Below are 16,076 nucleotides of genomic sequence, written 5' to 3'. Positions count from 1 at the left end.
TTTTCTGCACCCTCTCTAAGGCCTTCACATCCTTCCCAAAGTGTGATGCCCAGAATTAGACACAATACTCCAGTTATGGCCGAACCAGTGTCTTATAAAGGTTCAACATAACTCCCTTGCCTTTGTACTCTATGCCTCTATTTATAAAGTCCAGCATCCCGTATGCTTTTTTTAACCGCTTTCTCAACCTATCATGCCACCTTCAAAGATATGTGGACATATATCCCCAGGTTTCTCTGTTCCTGCACCTCCTTTTAGAATTGTACTATTTAGTTTATATTGCCTCTCCTTGTTCTTCCTGCCAAAATGTATCACTTCGCACTTCTCTGCATTAAATTTCATCTGCCATGTGTCCACCCAAACCACCAGCCTGTCTATGTCCTCTTGAAGTCTATTACTATCCACCTCACTGTTTGCTACACTGCCAAGTTTTGTGTCATCTGTAAAATTGTGCCCTGTACACCCAAGTCCAAGTCATTAATATATATCAAAAGCAGTGGTCCTAGTACCGACCCCAGGGGAACACCACTATATACCTTCCTCCAGTCCGACAAACAACCATTCACCACTACTCTCTGTTTGCTGCCACTTAGCCAATTTCATTTCTATGCTGCCACTGCCCCTTTTATTCCATGGGCTTCAATTTTGCTGACGAACCTATTATGTGGCACTTTATCAAATGCCTTTTGAAAGTCCATATACACCACATCAACCTCATTGCCCTCCTCAACCCTCTCTGTTACCTCATCAAAAAACTCAATCAAGTTAGTTAAACATGATTTGCCTTTAATAAATCCCCACCACCGAGGTTAAACTAACTGGCCTGTAGTTGCTGGGTTTATCCTTGCACCCTTTTTTGAACAAGGGTGTAACATTTGCATTTCTCCAGTCCTCTGGCACCACCCTCATATCTAAGGAGGATTGGAAGATTATGGCCAGCGCCTCTGCAATTTCCACCCTTACTTCCCTCAGCAACCGAGGATGCATCCCAACCAGATCGGTGATTAATCTACTTTAAGCACAGTCAGTCTTTCTAGTACCACCTTTTTAACAACTTTTACCCTGTCCAGTATCTCAGCTACCTCCTCTTTTACTGTGACTTTGGCAGCATCTTCTTCCTTGGTAAAGACAGAAGCAAAGTATTCATTTAGTACCTCAGCCATGCCCTCTGCCTCCATGCATAGATCTCCATCTTGGTCCCTAATCGGCCCCACCCTTTTATGTTGGCCGCCAATCTATTCTCATTTGCTCTCTTTTCCCCTCTTATTTCCTTTTTCACTTCTCTGTACTTTCCATATTCAGCCTGGTTCTCACTTGTATTATCAACCTGACATCTGTCAAACGCCCCCCCTTTTCTGCTTCATCTTACTCTCTATCTCTTTCGTCATCCAGGGAGCTCTGGCTTTGGTTGCCCCACCTTTCCCCCTCGTGGGAATATATCTAGACTGTACCCGAGCCATCTCCTCTTTAAAGGCCGCCCATTGTTTGATTACAGTTTTGCCTTCCAATCTTTGATTCCAATTTACCCGGGCCAGATCCGTTCTCAACCCACTGAAATTGGCCCTCCTCCAATTAACTATTTTTACTCTAAATTGCTCCTTGTCCTTTTCCATAACTGATCTACACCTTATGATACTATGATCGCTGTTCCCCTCCCACTGACACTTGCTCCACTTGACCCACCTCATTCCCCAGAACCAGATCCAGAAATGCTTCCTTCCTCATTGGGCCGGAAACATACTGATCAAGAAAGTTCTCCTGAGCACAGTTCAGAAATTCCTCCCCCTCTTTGCCCTTTACACTATTACTATCCCTGTCCATATTAGGATAGTTGAAGTTCCCCCATTGTCACTACTCTATGGGGAATGTGGTGGTGGGCCGCCTTCTTGAAACGCCGCAGTCCGTGTAGAATGTTTACCCGACCCATGATCTCAGTTTAAACCAATCTTAACACAAGACTTGGGAGAAATAATTTACAATTAACTATGCTCATCTTAGTGCGAAAATCTTGTGGGTATATTTCCTAGCAAAACTGTGAAGGAGGCATTTTGGCACATGGCACTGGCATACCCACACACTGTGCCCTGCACGACACCTACACCTACACGTGGCAAGTTTCAAATCGCTGCCTTACTATTGACAGAGGGAACCATCAAAGATGAGAGGATGCGTGAATGTTAGGAGTTTTGTTTAATTTCCCGTGGAAGGAGGGAGCTTGATGAGGCACACAGTCTTTTTGCTTTCCTGTAGTCTTACTTTGGTTGTACCTTAGTCTTTGGGTATAAATTAAAGTGAAAAGGGCTTTTGTCCTCTTACATTGCCATAATATTCACTCTTATTGATGATTGAGTTAATGGTATCCTAATAATGTTCTAAACATATTCATTGATTAGATTTTATTCTAAAATCTTTTGATATTTCACTAGCTTGTGCGGTCTGTTTTATGGTAATTTATGTTTGGCTGTCATTCCAAGTTGTTTACCGTTCCACCTATGCAAAGTAATAAAATGAGTGAGAGACTTTTAATATGATTCAATTGGATAGCCACCTGACTTATTTGTGTTGATATTAATCTGTTGTGGGCGTGTCATCAGTTTCATTGCAAGTGTTTGAGTGGGTTAATAGTGAAAGGCTTTATCCACTCTTCGGTGAATGGGTAATGAAAAGGCATAAACATAGTTTAGTGCCAGAGGCATAAAGGGTGATTATAGAGTGTGGAATGTATTGTCACAAGTTGCGATTGAATCTTAAGCCAGTCACCACATTTAGGGGGAATGAGCTGGACACCTTAATATTGTTCTTCTCCAATGGGAAAGAACAGGGATTAGAGAACATAAATGCGATGTGGAACCAGCACCAGCACAGCCATGATCGGTCTCCTCTTGTACCGAAGATCCTATGACAAAAAAGAAACTGCCATGTGTTAATGTTAACTTGAGATATTTGACTTTGGCGAGGGGGAGCTTGTGGAAAAGGGATTGTTACGACGGTTGGAAATCTGAGAGTTATTTTACCCCATAGTCTCTTGTCAATGGTGTTCTGTTCCTGGCTGTTTTGGTTTCATACAATGGAGAAAGGCCTTCTCCGTGTTAGCTCGGCTAATATCAGGATCTGCTGCTCTCAGGAATTGTTGGCATCAGTGTTGTTGTGGAATGCGATCTCTGATTTTTTTTTTAATTAGTGCCGTTGACAGGGTGGCACCATTTCATCCTCCATGAAACAGCTGTGATATACCGAGTATTAAAAAATACTAACGTGCGTTTACACGGCTGCCTAGAGCTCTGCGCTCTGGATGGTCAATCTTAAATGATTTGATAACGCTGGCTCTCTCATAACATTAAGAGCACCACACCGTACATTTATACAGTGCCTGGAAGATCTAACAAGACTGTACGAGCACTTAAGAAACTTGCATTCCCATCAGAATGGGGTTATACTCCACGTGGCACTGATGTCAGATGGTTTCCTCAGGGGGCCTTGCACTGCTTGGTTTTAGTGCATTACAGAGTGTACTGGGGACCTGTACTTTGGAGTTACCATGTGACTTTTACCCGAAACCGCTTTGCACCGATGCCAAAGTGACAGTATAACTGCAGTCTAAAACTCAAACTCTACTGATGTTTCAGATTACTGCATGTTCTTGTATAAAAGTGACAGTCTTGAGAACAAGCCAACACTTTGCAATACAGTTAATCTGCAAATGAAAACAATACTGGATTAAAGAGTATTAATGCCATGCACTCAGTGTTTTGAGTTGTTCGATATAACAGCACCTCTTGGATAAAAGCAGTACAGTTGCACGGAATTGCTTTTATTTTTGGGGAAAATTCCAGTTGATCGAAATGTTGTGCAACTGCTGCCAATTGCCTGAGTGAATTTGTTAAAGGGGTCATTCCTTTGGAAATTTCTGGCTTGCAAGACAGACCTTTCCAATATAAACAGCCCATTTTGCTTTATACGACACAGTGGCAAACAGCCATGGGATTTCTCCAGTAACACTGTTTTTGAAGAGCCTAAACACTTGAGCCTTTATATAGAATTTCAGCATGAGGATCACGATGTTTAAACTCTTCAAACTTATTAGAATCATACAGCACAGAAGGAGGCCATTCAGCCCATCGTGTCTCTGCCGGCTCTTTGAGAAAGCTATTCAATTAGTCCCACTCCTCTGTTCTTTCCCCATAGCCCTGCAATTTTTTCCCCTTCAGGTATATATCCAATTCCCTTTTGAAAGATACTGTTGAATCTGCTTCCTCTGCCCTTTCAGGCAACGCATTACTGAGAAGATCACAGCAGCCTCCAGTCCCTTACCGTGTTGGATAATGTAATTGCTATTGGCAAGGTTCATCTTCCTTGCAGTTAACTTAGATGCGTTCTTTTTTCAGAAAGTGCATCTGTTCCTCACCCACCCTACCCCCTGCATCTACATTGCCATTGCTGAGGAAGGTAGGGTGGTTTGGCCTTTATTATACCCATGTGCGCCATCATTGCTGCTCCATGCTTGATTTACTTGCAGGCATAATTGAATTGTGTAAAAGGGACCCATCGTTAGTGATGTTGACTGGCAAATTGACATTTGAGATTGGGATTCCAGACTCTGACTGGAGAATCCATGGCTCCAATATTGTAGCTACTTTTAATATGATTTTTTTTTCCAAACTGGAAACGGTGAAGAATTATTTTGGTTTTCTGGATCACCCAGATTGATATTTTTAAAAATTCGTTCATGGGATGTGGGCATCGCTGGTATGGCCAGCATTTATTGCCCATCCCTAATTGCCCTTGAGAAGGTGGTGGTGAGCCGCCGCCTTGAACCGCTGCAGTCCGTGTGGTGAAGGTTCTCCCACAGTGCTGTTAGGAAGGGAGTTCCAGGATTTTGACCCAGCGACGATGAAGGAACGGCGATATATTTCCAAGTCGGGATGGTGTGTGACTTGGAGGGGAACATGCAAGTGGTGTTGTTCCCATGTGCCTGCTGCCCATGTCCTTCTCGACGGTAGAGGTCGCGGGTTTGGGAGGTGCTGTCGAAGAAGCCTTGGCGAGTTGCTGCAACACATCTTGTAGATGGTACACACTGCAGCCAGGGTGCGCCGTTGGTGGAGAGAGTGAATGTTTAGGGTGGTGGATGGGGTGCCAATCAATGGGCTGCTTTGTCCTGAATGGTGATATGAACTGTTCTGGCCAAGTATGGAATTTAATATCTTCTGCTCAGGTTACTTTTCCTTCATGTGACTGATCACTGAACTTAATTTGTTCAGGATGCTTGGCATTTTTCTAGGTTTCCTTAAGTGAACCAGTAGGGTTTTTAATGACAATCTGACAGCTTTATGGTCACTTTTACTGATACCAGCTTTTTATTTATTTCCAGGTTTTTAACTGAACTCAAATCCTCATTGCCATGATGGGATTTGAACTCATGTCCTCTGGATTATTAGTTCAATAACATAACCACTAAACTACCATACCCATGAGCACTAATTAAGATCGTTACAGAGGGGATCAAAGAGCAGATGTGTGTGGGTGTGCGTTTGGGGCTGGGTGTGCGTGTGGGTGTGCGCGCACTGGATGTGTGTGTGTTGCACAATCTACAAATGAAGAAAGTCCTGTGTAAGTTATCTGCCATTTCCCTCTACGTCGCCCTGTTGACACTGAATTCTCTCCAGGCTCCAGATGGTATTCCAATCAAAGTGTCACCATTTTGTCTTGAGTACCCTGCAGAGATTTGGTAGTTGTTGTTGTCCATTTCAAATTTCCTTTCGTTTCACTGATTTGTACTGCAGCTGATTTTTTCAGAGACCTGAAAACCAGCAATGGAACTTTGCAAGGTTTCAGTTGGCTTGTGATTTGCCCGGAAAGTTTTCTCTTTAAAGTACTGCAGCAACAACTCCACACTTAAGATTATAAATCAGGTAATGTTTGGCTACACCCAGTTCTCAAATTGTATTTAAACCAGTAGAAATTTTGCAGATGCCAAAAGAATGGTTCAGAATTTGAAGGGTAAGAATGTCTTTCAGTACAGAAGGAGTTAGCAGTACATTTATTTTTATGCAACTGTAATTCGATTTTGTTGTGTGCGTTATTTCTCTGTAAATACATGTCAAATTGTTCCGAGCGACAGCTACTATATTTACATGTAAAACTTGCACAGTGCTGTGCTTGTGTTTACTTTTGCTTTTCAATTGTGCGTAGGACTGAATAGCACCGTGACTGGATTCTTCATCCTCCGTTTGTGCGTGGGAATTCTGCAAGCAAGACAAAGATCCTCGTTACAGGTAAGTCCTTTTATGCCCAAAGGCAAAAGAACATTCTGGAAAATGTAAGAATCTGGACAAAAGATGAATTTATCTTATAGAAGTATTCCTGTACCTTTTTTTAAATGTCTGTTATAAATATGAAAATATACTAGCATGGAACAAACAGTGACTATGATCTCAGGACACCACATTCACTGCTTTCAAATTCTTCTGACGTTCTGAAGATGATTTAAAATTTTCTTGAAAAATCGATCATTTTTATTCAACCTAGGTCTTCAAAGAGTTTGTATAAATTTGTCCGGAAGGCAGAATTCTTGATTTGTAAAAATATATATATTTTTAAACTTGGCATTAATTCAAGTATAGATGCGACGAATGATTCTAAATTCTTCAGTAGCCGGCAGGATCCGGATAAGCTAAGTGTTTAGATCTAGAAAATTAAAATGGTGACAAACGCTTCACAGGTGAATATAAAAGTTTGGCTTTTGTACTTTTCCTGTTGCTTTACGGTGAGTCCTCTCCTTCGCACTGGCCTCGGTAGTGGAATTGTAGATGTGGCACCAAAAATAATGCATTAAATCTAATTTCTGTTGACAGGGTAGTGTAGAAAAGAATTCACGCTGGCATTACTTCAATCTACAGAAACATGACCTTTTAAATTACTGGTATATCAGTATCTGTCCGGGTTTTTTTAAAATAGGTGATCTTCATTTAGTGCACTTACATGCACGTCAGCACTGGCTTTTGACTTAAGTAACACATTTGTAGGGAACTATTTCTTTCAGATGCTGGATCTGTGGAATACGAAACAAAATATGACTCTGGGAATGTTTAGTTGGTGCTTGGGTGTCTGCAAAACAGATCATCGTGGCTACACTACCCATACACTTAGCACAAAACAAATGTTTTTTATAACCGTTAGTCTATTTTGAATACGAACAAGCACTAATACTAAAGACGAGAGACATCTGGCCAAATTTTCCCGTTACTGGGAGTACTGATTCACAAGGCTCAGCGCATAGTAGGGTTGCCAACTCTGGTTGGACATATTCCTGGAGGTTTCATCACATGACCTCCCGCCTTCAACCATCTCGACCCCACACTCCCTCCATTGGTCCATCCTCCAGCGCGCTGCCTTCCCAGGGCCATTTGGAAAGGGAACGGACTCTTTGTTACCCAACTGGATTAATCTCGACTGTTGGTGAAACAGCCCTTTTTCCCCATCTCCAATATTTTTGTAACTAATAAATGAAAGTGTTCAAAGGAAAGGAAAAAACACAATTTTGTTTAATGCCCCTATAATTTTTCTCCCCGGCTGTTGCTCGCAGCAGTGACCTGGAAGATTATTCTTCAATTCCTGGAGACCCCAGGGCAACCCTTGCGCATAGGGAGATGAGCTGGGAGGATCATACACCCATAAGGGCACCCGCTCCCCGCTCATCCCTTGCTGGCTTGTGATCCTCCTCATCTAATTTTCCTCTCCGTGCTGTAGCCGTGTGTTTCCGTGCACCCAGGAGCAGGAAAATCAGCCGCAGATTATTGTATGAAGAATGATCTCTGTGGTGTCAGCATTGCTCGGGATTCCAGTTGATGTGTTTACTGAACTGTCCAATTTGCACCACAGCTCTGACTGTGAAACCTGTTGGCAACTAAATTACTCGCAGAGTAACTACCCAGTGTTACTGATCTATAAGAGATGTGTGCATTTCTCATTCCTATTGATGTATGATACAAAATTGGATTGTTGGGCATTAAAAATGAAACCTGAGGTTGGTGAGTGAGCCGATCAATAAATAACCAGTACTTAATCTTGTAAAGGAATATTTTTTTTCCCCCCATTTCTTGATCACTGACTGATGGACAGTACTGAACGGAGATTTATCTTGGAGGAGTGGATAGTGTTGATTTACTGTTGGGCTGAAACGACAGTCAGAAAGTAGTGGACTCTGAGGGACGGTATTCTGAACAGCGTGTCACACTCTCAAACACCGTGTAACACATTACAAGTGGATGAATTTTCCCATAATCAGAGGGCTTATTAGAATTTTATGTGGATTGTTAAGTAGATTTCCGTGTCGCTGCAGAAATATGCTCGAAGTTGTGTGACTATTTTACCACTTTGAGAGCTTGAAGTGTTTTTTGCATCTTAGAAAATGCACACTTCTTTCTGATTGAAGAACATGTAAAAGGCACCCACAAAAGGTAAGTGAATTTCTTGATGTTGCTTTTAATATGAATATAATATTTAATAAGATACATACCACTCTGTGTGATATCGTCAATCTTGCCTCTTATGTTGACTCCATATTAGAAGTAGGGTGTCTAGTCTAAATATGAATATCACTGGGATGCCAGTTCCTTCCTGAGACTCACGGCTGGGACCATTATGTGCATTTTCTCTTCTCCGTTGACCTAAACTCCATTCCTCCTTCGAAGACCTGGGCCACTTTCCATTCCCCTGCAGCCAATCCTAGTTCCTATTCGTATTGATCCATGACGGAACTGAAGTCAAATCCATTTACCAAGCGTGTATTACACCACTGTTAGTTTTTAACCACACTTTAAGCTTGGTCCATACTATGGTTGTTATGATAGCTTTGCAGTTCATTAAGTGGCAGACACGGGCGGTGTCTTTGGTGTCTCCTGCTTGACTGTGACTTTTCTTGCTGTGAATTCTGATAAGCTTTCCAGCAGCAGCTTTTCATTTTTGTGAATTATGTACTCCATGCTGCGAGACGCAGGAAAATGGAAGAGTTTTTGTTTTAGGCGTGCCAAATTGGCGTCAAGCATGTCCAGTTTGGGTTCACTGTGGTTATATGCAGAGCAGTGCTCTCTCTACTCTGCCCCAACAATGTGCCTCGTCCTCAAAAGATTTGAAAATGGTCAGAACGGATGTTTTATGTGGATTAAAATGATAAGAAGATAAGCTACCTTTGTTGAATGGCCTATTCTCATAATGGCTATCTAACAACCTTATGAAAAGTGAAACATATGCTTAGAGGAAGAACATCAGCCGAAGGAGACTTCATCGGAGACTCAACACTTTTAGCACCTGCCTTCCAAGTAACTATCCAGTCTTTGTTAGTAGGTACGACAGCCTATTTGCTCTTGGCCAAGGTGGACCAGAAATAACCATTAGATTCCCAAAAATGACACTATACTTGTCAAAGGCTCAGCTCAGATTCTCACAATTGGGTCTAGTGGTCTTCATGGGTGTCAGCCATGGCTCGGATGGTAGCACTCTTGTGAGAAGGTTGTGGGTTTGAATCCCACTCCAGACTTGAGCACGTAATCTAGGCTGACACTCCAGTGCCTGTACTGAGGGAGTGCTGCACTGTTGGAGGTGCCGTCTTTTGGATGAGATATTAAACCGAGGCTCTGTCTGCCCTCTTAGGTGGGCATAAAAGGTCCCTGGTACTATTTCGAAGGATAGCAGGGGAGTTCTCCCCGGTGTCCTAGCCAACATTTATCCCTCAATCAGATTATCTGGTCATTATCACATTGCTGTTTCTGGGATCTTGCTGTGCACAAATTGGCGGCTGCGTTCCCTACGTTACAACAGTGACTACACCCCAAAAAGTACTTTATTGGCTGTAAAGCGCTTTGAGACGTGCTGAGGTCGTGAAAGGCACTATATAAATGAAAGTCTTTCTTTTCTTTCTGCCTGTATTGCAGTTGGCTTGAACTATGCTGGCAGTGTTTTTACAAAGGATGCTCCTGTTTATAGTCTGCTCTTTCATGGTGAATGCCTATTCAGCTTTGACTAATTAACTAAATTTAAGAACGATGTACATGTTTGGAGAGCCATCCCTTTGTGTGTATTGTTAACAAAATCGAACGTGGCACAAAGGGCCCCCAGACCCCTAGTTTGTTTTGAAACTGATCTCAAAAGCTTTATTTATGTGCATGTTTTTAAAAAAAAATGTTGCCCCTGTACAACTCCCAAAGGACCTGAAAGGAAGGGACTTAATTTCTTCCAATTTGACCTTGATTTCAGGCAACCAACCCATCAAATGACACACTGGATAGTCACTCTGAATCACACTGCTGCTAGATCCTCCAGATCTGGTAGGTGCAGGTGGACAAAATGCCTATGTTGGGTGGAAGTTATGGCAAAGACCCTAACTCAATGATCGTCTTGACCAGAACATGTCCTGAATTTCCAAGCCATTATCCCGGATTTAGAGTCCTCACGCTATCCGTAGCTGCCCCAAGGCTTGGGGTCCCTGAACCGTGGAGAAGGAGGAGGGAGGTGGTCTCCAGAGAATCTTATGGGGGCCCTTGAACTCTACAGATTTCTGCCCATCGGTCAGCAGTATGTATTGACTGGCCTGTTATTTCTGCTGCTGTAAACTAATAAAAATGTTTTTCTGCAGTTACGGCACTGCTTTTCTTGGGTAACTGATGTCTGCCTTTCAGACATTAGAACAAGGAGCCCCGAAGAGTGTGTCAGTGTTCGCAAAGAGAAAAGTTTGAAACTCACTGTCCCAAGGCAGCACTTTTGGAAGATGTTGGAGATTTATTAAGCTTCAATTCTTCCAAAGAAAAGACGCGGTTTAGAAAGGAGTTACTGTTACTTTAAATTATTTTGTGCCCCACAAGAGGCAGGCAGGACCCCGACCCAGGGAATTTAATGAGGTCCAGAAGAAGGAAAAATTCCTGGTCATCCTGCTGCATTTTATTCAGGTAGTGTGTGTTACCAATGTCTGAGATGCCTATTTCCACATTGTCATTGGGAGAGCCATCAAAAGGTTTGATTCGAATGGTACATCTTTGTAGCAACATACACTTTGCCTTTTAAACAAATCAGGACCGGGAATTGGTCACTGGGATATTCAAAAAATGGGGATTGGTACCTGGAATGCTGCTCTGGCAGGGAGGGCAGAGGGGAGTGAGAGGCAGGGGGGGGGGAGTCAATGGAGAGGGAGGGAGAGAGAGAGAGAGAGAGAGATCAGTGCCTGATAGAGGGATGGGGGAGGGGGATCAATATTGAGAGACAGATCAGTGCCTGATAAAGGGGCGGGTCAATAGAGAGAGAGAGAGAGAGAGAGAGAGAGAGAGATCAGCACCTGATAGAGGGGCGGGGGGGGTCGAGAGAGAGAGATCAATGCCTGATAAAGGGGTGGGGGGGGGGTCAATGGGGAGAGAGAGATCAGTGCCTGATAGAGGGGTGGGGGGAGAGAGAGAGAGGGACAGACACAAACACAAACACAGGAGGGAGGGGCTACAAAGAGGGGAGGGGAGGAGGTCAGCATTGGGACATGAAGCAGACGCTAGCTGTGTGTTTTAGCCTGTACTTGAAAGGGAATGACATTAAAGATAAATATTTAAACCACATTTAAAAAAAAAAATCAGCAAGTCTGACATCTTTAGTGCCAGAATGAGGTTCATCCCTTCTGTGTGCTGATGGATTGCTGTATTGACCATGATTGCCCCAAGGTGCTGAGCCTGGAGCTCCCTGCAGACCACTTTGAGTCCATGGACCCCAGTTTGAAAACCTTTTTATTTGTGTGTTTCGCTGTTGGCGTGATTTTCATTTTGTTTCAATGGTCTTAATTTTTTTTTACACTACTTGTTGCTTTATTATTTGTAAAATTTGAATGCAGAACAATGGCGATAACAGTGTAGTCCCCTGGTCACATGACACATCTGGCCGTGCTTGAAAATAGCGCTGTGAAAAATGGTATTGCCACTCCTGGGCTTTCACTCTCCCGCGCCGCCCCCTCACCGTCCTGTACCGCAGTATTTAATTTGCACGATTTATCTTGCGATATGTTGCATCGGAATGTTTTTCTGATCCTATTGCTTTCTTTCAAGATTTGGATTCTTGCAGGTTTAAAATGACCGTGTTGGATTGTTGTAAAAACCCAACTGGTTCACGAGTGTCGTTTAGGGAAGGTAATGTGCCACGCCTACCCCGTCTCGTGAATCCAGTCGCACCCTGCGTGCTTAATGCTCTCTATAAGATAGTCACTAAGAAATCCAATAGGGAATTCAGGGCAATCATGTTTACCGAGAGAGTGGTTAGAATGTGGAACACGCGGAGTGGTTGAGGCGAATAGCATAGATGCATTTAAGGGGAAGCTAGATAAGTACAACAACTACTTGCATTTATATAGCGCCTTTAACATAGAAAAGCATCCCAAGGTGCTTCACAGGAGCAATTATCAAACACAATTTAACACCGAGCCACATAAGGAGATATTAGGACCAAAAGCTTGGTCAAAGAGGTAGGTTTTAAGGAGCGTCTTAAAGGAGGAGAGAGAGGCGGAGAGGTTTTGGGAGGGAATTCCAGAGCTTAGAGCTTAGAGCCTAGGCAGCTGAAGACACGGCCGCCAGTGGTGGAGTGATTAAAATCGGGGATGCGCAAAAGTCAGAGTTGGAGGAGCGCAGAGATCTCAGAGGGTTGGAGGAGGTTACAGAGATAGGGAGGGGCGAAGGGAATACATGTGGGAGCAAGGATTACAAGGTTATTCTGATAGGGTGAGATGAAGTAGAGTGGGAGGAGGCTCGTGAAGGGCATAAACACCGGCATAGACCAGTTGGGCCAAATGGCCTGTTTTTGAGCTATAACTTCTATGTAAAACCATTTTGTTTTCCCGGAGTTGCTCCTTTGTCTGCATGTCAGCCATTTCAAAGCCAAAACTAATGAAAGAGGAAATGAAAGCCGAGCTTCAGAGTTAGTTTGTGGTTCTCTGTAAATGTGGTTTTCGGATGTGTGTTGGCTTTATGCTTAGCAAAATCAGAATGATGGGAAAAGCCAGTGTTTTGACTCTCACCTGGGACTTAGGAGAACACTGAATGCATCCTAATCAGATTCTCGTGGCTGGTTTTAATGCATTAGGGATCTTCATGTGTTTTGTTGCTGTTGCTCCAGGAAATGCCTGTGGTACCAGTTGTCAGTGGATCGAAAGCCATGATAAAATGCTGTTAATTCAGTTGTTCCCAAATGAGTTTCTTCCAGATCTATTGCTTAGCAGCGAATGCATTATGTTTACTTTGCAAAATAAAGGGCTATAAGACTGTTTAGCTGGCGCCAAAATCTCGTCGAGAACAGTTGGTCACGTAGACCGTTAAACATGAAAGAGTGCAAATGCAAGATTGTTTCAGAAATGAGCTTTGAAATGTTGTTCTGAATCCTTGTTTTTCAAAGCTGGATGAGCTTAACTTGCCAGGGTCCGAAATCTTTAGAACTGCTGAGCTATCTACCGCAGCTTGTGTTGTGTGTGTGGTTTCATGAGGAATGGCAGCGAGAGTCGAAAAGAATTCAAGACCTTGAGCAGGAAATGGCCCCTTCTCATTTTTGTTTGTGTATTTTAAAGGAAAAAAAGTGTCCAGGATTCAGTTCATTTTCAGCAGGCTAGGATTCATAAATTACATCAGCCACTTGCACTTAATCCACCTGTTGGGTGCTTTTGTATTGCATAGAATGGACAGCACAGAAACAGGCCATTCAGCCCAACTGCTTCATGCCGGTGTTTATGCTCCACTCGAGCATCCTCCCACTCTACTTCATCTAACCCTATCAGATAACCTTCTATATTGGTGCTGCTCGGTTCATGTGCAGCCTTCTGCGAGCAAAATGTACAACTGAGCAGGACTTCCTGAGGTTAGTGGCCCAGAAGACATATGAACGTTTGAGCTAGGTTTGTACAGTGCACGATAATGCAGTCCTAGCCTGCCCGTTTGTAGAGGGCCCTTCTGCTAGGTCTATCTCAGCAAGCCACAGCGGCAGGCTGTAGAAGTCCCGCGTTCTGGGAACTCGGTCGCACTGGTGCAACCTGAAAGTAGTAAAACATGGCAAAACGCTACAGGCAGGCAAAGGTAATCAGGCAGCGAGGGGAGGGGGCAGGATTGGGGATAATGGCTGAAGGCAGGATCGAAAAGTTAGGTTTAGAGGCTGGCTTTTGAAGAAGGGCAATGTAACGAACATTTCAGAGCGTGGGGCCTGAGACAACTGAAGGCCCTTACTGTGTCGTGATGTTGATCGATTGCACAGCCTTCTGTGAAACATGTATGAAAGAGCAAGAAGAAAGAACTTGCATTTATATAGTGCCTTTCATGACCTCAGTATGTCCCAAAGGGCTTTATAGCCAATGAAGTACTTTTTGACATGTAGTCACTGTTGTAATGTAGGAAATGCGGCAGCCAGTTTGCACCGAGCAAGGTCCCACAAACAGCAATGACCAGATGATCTGTTTTTTAAGTGATGTTTGGTTGAGGGATAAATATTGGCCAGGACATCGGGAGATCTCCCCTGCTGTTCTTCGAATAGTGCCATGGGATCTTTTACCTCGACCTGAGAGGGCAGACGGGGCCTCAGTTTAACACCTCATCCGGAAGACTGCTCCTCAGACAGTGCAGCACTCCCTCAGTACTGCACTGAAGTGTCAGCCTCGATATTATGCTCGAGTCCCTGGAGTAGTACTTGGACCCACAACTTTCTGACTCGGGCGAGAGTGTTATCCACTGAGCCACATCTGCCACTTCTGAAATCCTGTTGAAACTGTTGCAATTGTACAAGTGACCAAATAAGTTTAAACCAAAATTAATGTCAGCATTTAGCAAAATGCAAATGTTATTTGTTCATCTGTATTTGAGTTGACCAGAATGGAAAAGTTAAAATTCTTATCTTCTATTCAGTGTCTAACCAGGGACCCGTATTGTACTAATGGCCATTACGTGGATCAATAGGAAACCGTCAAAAGTGATTTTTAAAAAATTCTCCTTGAATCTCATAAAATCTTTAAATTTTTTAATCTTCCCAGGAACCTTAATCATAAGCTTGAAAGAATAAAGGCATTGAACATTAAAGTTTGAATCTGTGCCCAGCCAGAGATGATGTTTTCAAAATAATTGTTGCCATGTTAGAAACTACAGTTAATTGCGCCAATCCACTCGAGTGAAATAGCTTTCACGTCACTTCAGTTCATGGGTTTGGACTTTCCACAAAAATCTGCTGTATCTGCTTATTATCAAGAACTATTTTATGGTGATTAACTGTTTTATGCTGATTAGCCAAGTCCGATTCTGATTTATTACACGGAATTAAGAGACTTTTGGGGATTTTTACCGATGTTTTGATTGTATTCTGTTGTTCGATCCATTTTTTTGTGGAAACTGAATATCAGTGGCCATCTTTTTTTATCTCTTCCCTTCCTTTCCCCTTCACCCTATCCCTTTGTTTCCCCTTTATTTCCTTTCTCCTTCCCCTTCTCCCTTTCCCCTTTTCTCCTTTCCCCTCCACCCCATTCCTTCCTCTTCATCCCTACCTTCCCCCTTCACCTTCATCCCTTCCTTCCCCCTTCACCTTCATCCCTTCCTTCCCCCTTCACCTTCATCCCTTCCTTCCCCCTTCACCTTCATCCCTTCCTTCCCCCTTCACCCCCATTCCTTCCTTCCCCCTTCACCCCCATCCCTTCCTTCCCCCTTCACCCCCATCCCTTCCTTCCCCCTTCACCCCCATCCCTTCCTTCCCCCTTCACCCCCATTCCTTCCTTCCCCCTTCACCCCCATCCCTTCCTTCCCCCTTCACCTTCATCCCTTCCTTCCCCCTTCGCCCCCATCCCTTCCTTCCCCCTTCGCCCCCATTCCTTCCTTCCCCCTTCGCCCCCATTCCTTCCTTCCCCCTTCGCCCCCATTCCTTCCTTCCCCCTTCGCCCCCATCCCTTCCTTCCCCCTTCGCCCCCATCCCTTCCTTCCCCCTTCGCCCCCATCCCTTCCTTCCCCCTTCACCTTCATCCCTTCCTTCCCCCTTCACCTTCATCCCTTCCTTCCCCCTTCGCCCCCATCCCTTCCTTCCCCCTTCGCCCCCATCCCTTC

The 16,076-nt window shown here is 43.8% G+C and overlaps 1 long non-coding RNA gene across 5 annotated transcripts in view; it reads left to right on the top strand.

Moving 5' to 3' along the window:
* LOC137303949 (uncharacterized) overlaps window positions 1–16,076 on the top strand; it is a 365,964-nt gene that overhangs the window by 50,469 nt on the left and 299,419 nt on the right. For all 5 annotated transcript variants that reach the window (XR_010958486.1, XR_010958485.1, XR_010958484.1 and 2 more), the window contains one exon: window positions 6,190–6,272. This is a non-coding gene — a long non-coding RNA (uncharacterized lncRNA). The remainder of the gene's footprint in view (window positions 1–6,189; window positions 6,273–16,076) is intronic.

Source organism: Heptranchias perlo, chromosome 36, assembly GCF_035084215.1.
Source record: "Heptranchias perlo isolate sHepPer1 chromosome 36, sHepPer1.hap1, whole genome shotgun sequence".
NCBI lineage: Eukaryota > Metazoa > Chordata > Chondrichthyes > Hexanchiformes > Hexanchidae > Heptranchias > Heptranchias perlo.
Note: the sequence above shows the minus strand (reverse complement) of the source record. Positions and strands in the feature narration are given on the sequence as shown.